The sequence below is a fragment of the Gossypium hirsutum genome, chromosome A12, assembly GCF_007990345.1.
Source record: "Gossypium hirsutum isolate 1008001.06 chromosome A12, Gossypium_hirsutum_v2.1, whole genome shotgun sequence".
Taxonomy (NCBI): domain Eukaryota; kingdom Viridiplantae; phylum Streptophyta; class Magnoliopsida; order Malvales; family Malvaceae; genus Gossypium; species Gossypium hirsutum.
The window spans coordinates 3,486,505-3,497,559 of NC_053435.1; positions in this window are offsets into that span (position 1 = coordinate 3,486,505).

Below are 11,055 nucleotides of genomic sequence, written 5' to 3' on the forward strand. Positions count from 1 at the left end.
TTAGTGACTAAGTAATCTCGAACCAGTAGAATTATATTCCAATCCTATTTTAACACCAATTAGAATTTAGATCAATATCTAACAATAATCTTGACTGACATGATGCCTTAAAATGCTTCTTGGATGACCTTTTTCACTATAATCAAACATATTAATTTTGATCTTTCCCAACATTTCATCTCTCTTTTCATGAGAGGTACTCTCATCTGTATATAGTGGAAGAGAATCTATTAGGAATCGACCTATATAAACAATGAGCAAGAAAAGGTAGAGGAGATCGAACACAAATACTTACGTTGAAAGCTCCTCTGAAGAGGATAAAAATAATAGGCAAAAGAGTTATAACCTTTTCAATAAATGAGTAAACAAACTAGAGTACAATATGGAAAAAATAAACCTAAACATACTAAATGCACATTACCCAAAACCCTTAATACAAAGCTCAAAAACCTAAAGAGCAAAATGGTAAACAAAACCCTAAATCTTAGAAGGCACTCACAAAAGGGCTATAAAATACTCTCCACAATCATCATGAAAACTATCACCAAAACTAGTTTACAACTACATCTTGTTTCCCCAAAAGAAAAGCCCTTGCTGATCGGCGTCTCAAAACATGGATACAAGGTTCCTTTAAATAGGCGAAGGTTAGAGTTCTAATCATACTAAAATATCCCTTGAATAATCAGAGTCCAGTTGGGAGAAGAATTCCTGCTGAAAGTCTAAAATGCGGCTTCCAAATAGGAGAACATGTCATGACATCGCAACATTCCATTTGCCTTGTCATGACTTCGTCCATCACGTTGTCTTGACGAGCCGACGCTTCTTGTCCCAACGTCGGGACTGTTTTGGCCCTTCTTTAGTTGCTCTTTGATTTTCATCTAAGGTGCTTGTAATGTGTCCGATGAATGCGAGGCACGCCCTACAAATTTCCACATTGACTCGTATTTATCACGCCTCCTTTTCTATGCTCCGTCATGGATCAAACTTGAATTTTGCTGAATGCCAACCAAGTCTAAATCATGCTCGAACTTGGAAACTAAAGGACACTTAGTCTTCAAATCAAAGTTGTATAATGCAACAAGGGCTAATAATACCTGAATACAAGAGACTCTCTCCACCTGATTGTAACCCTTTATGACCAACCTTTCCTTAAACACTCTACGAACCACTTCAGTCTTAAAGACCAAAAAAGAGATATGATTATTCTCTAAATCAGACATATGCTTGACATCTGGCACGACTCCACCTTCAACTAGATTATGTGGAGAGCAACAAATCATCACCTTTGTCCTCGACCACATCAGCTACCTTTCTGAAATAAACATATTCAAATATTCATTCAATCTATATACATAAATCCTTTAAAAAATTCAACATAAAAAAAATCAAAGATTCAACATATATTTAATCATAACACTAAATCGATATATTAATTCATAAAATCTTAAGAACAAATCATCTAAAATATTAGAACAAATCTTCCATTTCTAATTATTCAACTTGGCAATGTTTTAGTGCCACTTGTTAGAATGAATTAAATCTTATATGAAACTTAATCTTCCAAGGTTCATCATGTCAAATGATTAAGAAAATAAATTAGATACAGAAGTGTACCTAAAACAATTAATATATTGAAATCCTTGAGCCTTGTCATGTGTATATTCCATATTAGTATGTTATTAAGAGAAAATGACTCATTTTTAATTAGATGGATGTCAAAAAAATTAAGTTTCATATAATTTGAAGATCATAACCCTAATTTGTAACTTATACACATTTAGTACAATTTTTAATTTAGCATAATTTCTAATTAGCTCATTATAAATAAAAATTAGTTACTAGTGTATCTACATATAGCCAACTATACTTTATTTGATAACTGAAGCGCGATTATCATTAACCATATTAGATTTCTTTTAATTTGTACTAACTTTTTTTTATACCAAATAACATATAATTATAGTTATACGCTTAAGGTTGTGTCATTTATTAATCGAATAAATAGATTTTTTTTGAAATTCTAAAACAAAAATGATAGAAATATTAAGATTTAAATTTGGGTTTATAAATTTTTTTTAAAATAATTGCAAGATTTAATTGAACTAATAATTAGAGTAATTAAATTGAGGTTGATAAATTTTAAAGTCAAAGCTCAATTTAAACTTGAGCTTTACATTTAATTATTAAATTCTAATAAATAAAATCAAGTTGCTAGTAAAAGTTTATTTAAGCAATATAGTGTAATTATACACTTAAAGAAATTTCATCCCCAGAGTTTCCCATTAACAAAACAGTTGTTTAAACACAAGTCCTTTTACTACACTCCTGCTGCGCACTCTAATCCCAACGCATTGCCATACCATACTTAACCTTTACCAAAAACAATATTACTTCACTAACACACACAAAGCACTATTCTACAAATAGATAGCCAAATCATTCTCAAACAACAATACACCAAGTCAAAATAACCTACAACCATATCTGTCTCAATGTTGTCGAGGACACTCCCTAATCCAATGCTCTGTGGACTGCATCTGAAACACGCTCCTAAATTTTTTCGACATTCGCTCGGATGACGCTTCTTACAATGCCCACAAACCAAAACGTCCACTCCACTAGTAAAACCTTTGTCATTACCTTTACTACCATCTTGCTGAGATTTGACATGCTTCACAGATCGAGGCTCCGTACCCAAAAAACTGCGATCCCTCTTCTTCCTACACTCTCCACACCTACCTTCAACCACTTCTCTGGTTCACTTTAAACTAGCATCGAAGACTTTCTCTAAAAATTCCCTCACCACCTGAGTTAATGCCTCAGTACCAACCTCTGGGTTATCGTTACCTGCAGCTGGTGAAACCATAGCGACCTCTGACTCCTAAGCAGTCACACATCCCAGAGAAGTAGATGACTCTTCGAGAGTCCCACTAGGCTGATCCTCGCAATTTAGCTTGTCACCAGAATTCATATTGAACCTTGTAACTAAACTTAAGAGATCTACCATATCGAAACCAAACACACACAAAAAAAGAAGAATCTAAACACTATAGTTCTAAACTTACAATCTCGAAGTTTGATACGGACTAACATCAGAGTCTCAGACATTTTGTTTTCGCAAAACATTTTCAAAACACAAGTCATTTTCAAAATATTGTGGTATGTTTGTCAAAAAAATATTTTTAACACGCACATGCGAACACGTAAAACACTAACCGAGTTTTTGCAAACCTAGCTCGAATTCCATTAAATGTAACACCCCGAAACATGGCCTAGAAGTTTCGACTGAATCCCAGATGTCATATTGACCACCAAAATGGCAAAATACGAATCAAGAGTTTAAACACATAAATTCTTTTCAAAATCTTTTTCTTTTGCCGCTTACCAAAACTGAAAACAAATTTTGCCAAAACGCTTTGCAAATGTTGAAATTATTTTCGTTTAAAACTCTACTTGGAACTAATTTACAATTAATGAGTTATTGATAACTATAATGCCATCTTGCCAAAATATCATATTTAGTTTTAAACTCATACGCAACATTACAAATTTTAAGTTTTGAAAACCATAAACTCAAAACGTACTGATTGTCTGAAAACAAAAACACATACCACAGTATTATAAACTCCCTTGCAAATCAACTGAAAATAATAAACTGAATTTTAAGAATCATCATTAAAACAAACCAAACTCTTTAAGAATCTGAGACCACCAGTATGCCTAGTCCAACCTCCAAGCACAAAGTTAACCTAAAAAGAGAGGAAACTAAGGGGATGAGCTATCCGAGCTCAATGTGAGACCGAAAAAGTAGTAAAGGCAAATGACCATGAATCAAAATAGATATTTTAAAAGAGATCTTGTAGACTAAGTATAAAAGTTTTGGTCAGGTTATCAGACATATAAACAGTGTCATTGCCAAGCATAACATAAAGATATCATCCTTAACACTCCAATTACCTAATCACGTTAGACTACTCAAATTATTTTGCAGTTATGCCACTATCCTTGCAGACAGACTTATACTCGAATATGAAAATGTATGCAGCAAACTAAAAACCCACCCAACCAACCGAATGCCACTTCGTCCACCCTGCACACCACATTTTTGGCAAAATTTGTTTTTAGTCTTGCTAAGTGGCAAGAGAAAAAGATTTTTGAAATGAATTTATGTGTTTAAACTTGTGATTCGTATTGTGTCATTTTGGTGGTCAATGTAGCCTCTGGAATTCGGTTAAAACTTCTAGGCCGGGTTTTGGGTGTTACAATGATTACTTATAAAAATAACAAGAAAAGCAAACATCATATGTAATTTTATCTATTTGTTTTAGCATTTCATATTTGTTGGGTTATTTCTTATTTAACATTTAATCTTCAACATTTAACATATACTCCATATCATCATCTGAATCTGAATATGTATCATTAAGATTATCAAGTTATTCTTCTTCCATGTACTCTTCAAAGTATGGATCATCCCAATTCCGCCTACAAATGAAGTTATGAAGTATGCAACATATTAGTACGACCCAACCTAGTTTTCTTATGCTATACCTTGGTGATATTGTTAATTTAAAAAATCATTTTTCTAGAACAACAAATGTTTTCTCAACTACATTTCAAAGCTTTGAATGTTTCAAGTTAAAAGAGTTTGCGAGTCATCTCTAGTGCTTGTATTTGACTCTATTCTCTTAAATGGTATCTTACCCCACAAATATGGTGCAAGAATATTTAAATAACTAGCATTTACAAGTTAATATTTATGTCCACGGTGCAAATATTTTGTAGCCTTAATTACAAAAAAAATTATATAAACTTAATTTGGAGAAAAATTTATACTATGTTATAACTCTTTTTTATAATAAATTAGGTTAAAAATAATATAAAATTTATAATATATAACTTTAAATAATATTTTATAAAGTGCCCAATAATTTTGATAATATTTATTATAAATAATATAATTTTTTCCATAACTTTAGAAAACTATTTTTAAGTATTAGATTTTATAATATACAACATGGACACACATATAAATTATGTATTTACTTTTTTACTATAACTTTGTTTATAAATAAGTATATTATAACACTTTTTATAACACGTAAATTATTTTTTATAATATACTTTTTGGTTATTACTTTAGAAATGTTTAGGATTTAAATAATACAATTTTTCGTTATAACTTTATAAAATATACATAAATTATTTTTATAATATAACTTTAGAATGTTTTTTGTCTTAACTATCCCAAACGCTTAATATGCACTCATGTTTATAATATAATTTTCATAACTTAAATTTGTATAAAAATATTCTTTTTAAAGTTCAATCATGTATGAGCGTGAAAAGTCATAACGTAATTGGATTTCAGTGTAATTATCTACGTAATTACTCCAATTCTCACATTCTCTTAAAAATAAATAAAATATAATTAAAGTGATTCAATTAAACTAATATTATAAAATTTATCAATTATAATTATAAATAATTACGTTAAAAAATGAGTTTCTAGATACTACCAAAGGATTTAACAATATTAAAACCAAGGCAAAGTAACTTTGAAATATAAATGTCAGATTTATAGCTAAAGCAGTTGAAAATAATTGGTGTGATTTGTTTCGGTCTTAATAAAAACATTAGTTTACGCATTCCAAGCAAGATCCCAGGAAAGTAGAAATGTTGGAGAATAATACCACACCGCATGGTTTAGCCAAAAGAAAAAGTGAGGGAAAAAGAGAGAGAAGGAATATTGGCACCACACATGGCAGTGGAAAAGCTACTTCTACCATCATCATTAGCATTTTGAATAATTACGGATGATGCTTAAACTCTCTCAAATTGGGTTTTTGCAGTCAAACAAAAAGATGAAAACAATCCATCCAACCTACCAAAGCCCCTTCATTTTGTGACCAACAATTATAATAATAATTCGGATTTTGAAAATAATTTTGATTTTTTTCCAAAAACTAAAATGAATTCCAAAGCTGTAATGATGAAGGGTTGGCCAAAAACACCCTTTTATTTTAAAAATCTTGGTAGGCTCAATCCATGTGCATTGGCTTAAAGTTTCAATCAATTTAATTTGCTTTGTTTTTGTACTTAAAAGTTTCAAATAAAGAGTGACATAAATGGCCTAATAATGGTGAAGTGTGTTTCCGTACCATAAACTGTTTTTTTTTTTAAATGAAGGAATCAAAATCAAAATTAGATAATCAAGAACTTCTCCAACATTTTGTATTACAAGTACAGATCATTTCCACCAACTTTGAACACAAAATGTAATCACTTAGCTAGTAGTAATCCGCATTTGGAATTTATTTATGGGATGAGCAGATTTAGCCAAGGGTCCACGGTGAATGTAGCATGCAACCTAGTAATTATAACTGGTATGCCAATTGCTGAGTGCTATAACTTCAATTATGCTTGTTATTACAGTCTGAAGTAGTCAAACTGAAGGAGGGGAAAAAGGTAAGGAGAGACCAGAGATTGATAATTAGGGTACAGTGTTATGCTTTCATTTGTAAGACATTTTTATATGGTCCTGTAGCGATCAGCCAATGCTTACAATGTTATCTTTACAGAAAGTTTAGCTATATCAATTATAAAGGAGACCTACAAGAAATCTTGTAATTATGGTCACTTCCCTTTATCCTCCTTTAATTCTTTCAAGGTGGTTTGGACCATGGCCTATGATATGTGATGCAATAATGGCTAATTTTTATAATATATATGTAAAAATTTTATACATTGGAAGGAAAGGGAGGAAACGAAAAAGGGGGAAAAAGCTTGTCTCATTTATGATAATGATAATGATAATGATAATGGCAATGATGTGGATGATGATGGTGCTGATGTTAAAACGGCATAGAAGATTGGTGCCTATTCTTGTTCTTTGCTTTGCATTCCATGGTTGTCGGTGATAACATGGTTAAAGTAAAAAAAAATGCAATCTAAAAGAGACACGTAAGTATATTTGTTTATTAGCTGATTTATTTGTTCAAACTCATAAGTTTAAAATATAAAAAGATTTAGATAAAAATATGAGGTTTAAAAATTAATTTGATAAAAAAAAATTAAGTTAGTTTAAAATGTAAGTCAAGCTAAGGGTTTATCATTTTCAGACCAATCCAACTCATTTTGTATTTTTGTAATTATTTTAATTTATTTTTATATATTACGTAATTTATATCACATAAGATTAAATATATAATAATGCAAAACTATATAAAATTTAAAAAATATGAAAATTTTGTCTAAATTTAAAATTTTTAATAAAAGAAAAATTATCTAAAATATTAAATATTAAATTAAAAATAATATATTTAAAAAATAATATGAATTAGTTTAAGAAAATTTTTAAATTTATATTTTGGATCATATCAGCTTTTAACAAACATAACGTATACTAATATCATATATAAACCAACCTTAACCCAATTTGACACTAGGTATAAACACTTATCTTAACCCTTCTGGATAAAATGATTATATTCTAATTTTCAACCTAAAATTAGTAATTCAATTTAAGGATTTTAGTATGAAATTTTTAAATTTAACCCTTCTAGCAATTTATATTTTTATCCTATCCAACCAAAAATTACTAACTTTGTTATTGGAAAAAAAAAGAAGAAAAAAATAGGAGTAATACCAAACCATTCAATAAATAAAATACAATTTGATAGTAAAAAAACTTAGAAGGGTTTTTATTATAAATTATAATATTTATATCTCGTTCGGTTACTAGAGTAATAATAAGAGGAAAAAAATTTATTTATTACGTATGTATTATAATAGTTAGACGTAAAATAAAGAATATTTATTATAAATTTAGACTTAAAATTAGAAAGATGAATAATAACTCTTGTAAAAAAATAATACCTCTTTAAAATAAACAAAAAGAAATCATTCTCTTTGCTAAAAATAAATTATGGGAGTGGCTAAATATTACCAATTGAATTAATTTATTTCTAACCCATATATAAAACATTATAAATAAAAAAAAACTTCTACCAAAAGTGTATTAAAAATTCATGGCTTAAGGGTGTAAAAGGCCCTAAAACTTTTTAAAAAAAAAAGCAATTAAGCCCTTGTTTTTTTTTTGCACTCAATTGGGTACTTGAACTTTTAAAATGCATAAAAAAGGCCCTCAAACTTTTTCAAATAAAGCAATTAAGCCCCTAGTTTTTTTTTTGTACTTAATTGGATAATTGAACTGTCCAGATGCATCAAAAAGGCCCTCGAACTTTTTCAAAAAAATTAATTAAGTCACTGTTTTTTTTTTGCACTCAATTGAATACTTGAACTGCCAAAATGTATCAAAAAGGCCAGGGGTGAATCTAAGGGGACTGGCAGGGGCCCTGCCCCCCTAAAATAGAAAATCTTCCATTTAGGCTCTTTATAATTTATAAAAATTTAAATTAGTAATGGTAAAATTACACTTTGCCCCTCAGAAATGATAAAAAATTTATTTAATCCTCGAAAAATGATAAAGATATAGACTATTAAACTAACAATGTAACAACCTAATTTTCAGTGGTGTCGGAACAGTGATTCGAGATCACTAAATCTGACAAATGTGTAGGAAATATTATTAATTTAGTGAGTATAAGTTAAATGTGAAGTTAGGAAAAATTTTGAAATAGTGAAATGTACTAAATATATATATTTATAAAAATATTTATGGCTCGATTTAAAATTTCTGAGGTCTCCATACCTCGATTTAAAAATATTTATGGAGTGTTAATAAGTTAGTATTAAAGTTTCGTCAAGAAATTTTAAAGTACTAATAGCTAATTGAACAAAAAGGACTAAATTGTATCAAATGCAAAATTGTGAGAAATGATTAAATAGCTTAAATGGTAAAAGAAAGAGGGTTTAAAAGGCAAATAGACCCAAGGTCTATTTGGGCTGGACGGAAGGAGCATGAAATCACCAAGAAAATAAGGGGAATTAAGGGCAAAATTGGAAAATTGTAAAATTTACTTAATAAAGCTAGGACTAAAGTGGAATTATCTAGATTTCTCTTTATTTTTCTGCATTCTCATCAGCAAAAACACCATGGAAGAGTTCCCTTAAGCTGGTTTTTCATATTTTTACTGCAAGTAAGTTCAATTCTTGATTATTTCTTGACATTTTTGTGTTTTTGTGACTTTTACAACTAGGTCCATTTGTTGAATTCATTAGTTCTTGATTCTATGAAAGAAATTGAAAGTTTCTATGAACATGTGCTGGAAGTATATGATGATTTGACATAGAATTAGAGCTTTAAATTGTTTATATGCTGATTTTATTGAAAGAATTGAATAGAAAGTGAATGTTTGGGACCTAAATTGTAAAAGAGTTTGAAGTTAGAGTTTTATGTGGAAATTCTGAATTTCAATAGTTATGAAATAACTTATAATGTCTAGGAAAAGTATTAATTGAGAAAATTAGCTTAATTGAGGGGTTAATTAAGTAAGGACTGAATTGTATGAACTGTGAAATTTGGGGCAAAATGAAAATCAACATTTTGCACTAAAACAGTTTTGGACAGCAGCAATAGTATAACTTTGAAAACTCTCCAAAAATTGTAGAAATCTAATTAGAGGATGAATAAAATATTAAATTAAATCTTGTTGAGTCTAGTTTCTTATAGAAAAAACGGTGTAAGCAATAGAATTGTAAATCATGAGATATAATAAGTTTTGTGAGACAATGTCAGAATGATTTATGGTTCCCTTGTTCTGACTTTGGAAAATCATCAAAAATTGGAGAAAAATAATTAAGGGATTAAATTTATATGTTTAAAATCATTAAAGAGTATATTTTCAATAGAAATAAGCGGGAACATCATCTGAATCTCGTACGATGAGATAATTAATTCTTAGTGAAGAAGGGTCGGAACTGTCAGACAGCAGAACAGGGGAAACTTTAAAGAATAAACTGTACTTATTGGCTAAACCAAAAATTTTTAAAATTTTATGGTAATAAGATAAGTAAATCTAGTTTCAGGGAAAATTAGTGGATCTTAATTTTGAGTTTTGTAGCTTAAGATATAAATAATTTAGTGACTATGACGCAAATGGACAGTTTTGAATATACATAAGTAAATAGTGAAATTATTGATAATGTTACTTGTTGCATGTTATATAAATTAAGGATGTGGAATAGAGAGGAGGAGGAGGAAAATATGTTGAATATTCAGCTAGCATGGCTAATTTGTATGTTTTAGGCTCATGAACTAAATTGAATAAAAGTAAAATTTTATGGGCAATTTTTTTAAAAAAATGTTAGAAATGACCAATTTGCATGAAATAGATTATTTTATTATTTAAATTACAAAATTGAATGAAATTATTAATTTAGCTCAAGATCAGGGAAAAACATGTTTTAAGGATTAAATTGAAAAGTGTTGAAAATATGGAAAATTCTGACATTTTATAGAATTCATAGGTTGTTATCAATTTGTGTGAGAATAACAGCTGGAAATAAGGATTAAATTGCAATAATTTTATTTTATTTTAACCTAAGGATGAAATCGTCATTAATTAAAAGTTTAGGGGTAAAATGATAATTTTGTTTAGAGCATTAGTTGAATGTATTATAACATGAAATAAATGAAAACGACAATCAAATTTCTTTATAAAGATTTGGATGACTTGAATACGAGACTTGAACGTGGAAAAGAAAAGATATCAGATTAATGAAATATCTGATAAATGAATCGGTAACTCCGGTAATGCTCCGTAACTCTATTCCGATGACGGATTCGGGTTAGGGGCGTTACAAACAAAATAATATTTTTACTATCATAAAAATATATAATTTAATTTCGGCCCCTCAAAAAATATTTCTGACTTTACCTCTGCACCCTCTACGTCGTATTTCTAGACCCGCCATTGAAAGACTATTTGACCAATAACCGTTTAAGTTATAGAAAAATTATAAAATGTTTCATTTGGTACGATAATTTTTATAATTTTTTACAAATTTTATATTTCTTTACATTTTTTATAATTTTCTTAAGGCTTTATAAAATTTTATTATTATTTTTCTATATTTCTATATATTTTATAA